Source organism: Penaeus monodon, chromosome 24, assembly GCF_015228065.2.
Source record: "Penaeus monodon isolate SGIC_2016 chromosome 24, NSTDA_Pmon_1, whole genome shotgun sequence".
NCBI classification, from domain to species: domain Eukaryota; kingdom Metazoa; phylum Arthropoda; class Malacostraca; order Decapoda; family Penaeidae; genus Penaeus; species Penaeus monodon.
Window position 1 is genome coordinate 25760984 of NC_051409.1, and position 465 is coordinate 25761448.

Below are 465 nucleotides of genomic sequence, written 5' to 3' on the forward strand. Positions count from 1 at the left end.
AAATTACTTGAGCCTCTGTATCCACGACAATAACGGGCAAGGGGGTGACGAATGATTAATCGGATAAATTAGATAGATGGGTATAATAAAGACAGAGAAAACTGACGGACAAATAGGAAGATAGCATATCCACATTCCCACACCGAAATAAAGACCTCACTTCTGTCTTTTCTTCCCTATCTTTTGGGATTTTCAGTATCGGTATAGCTACAAAGGATTAAATTCCTTTATCATACAAGAGTTTAAAGAATAGCAATTAATATAGTAGACCTGTGCATTTCTCTCCTTCTTCGGTTCCATACCTATATACCTATCTTCTCCCTTTACTTTTTCACATCGCCTAAACACGGTATCTGGCAGAGCCTGACGTGAGCGATAGCAGTGGCCGGTTCCTCATTGGGGCGTTTGGAATAATATTATCTTTATCACCATTAGATAAAACGATTTTTTTCTCCCCGCCCCCTG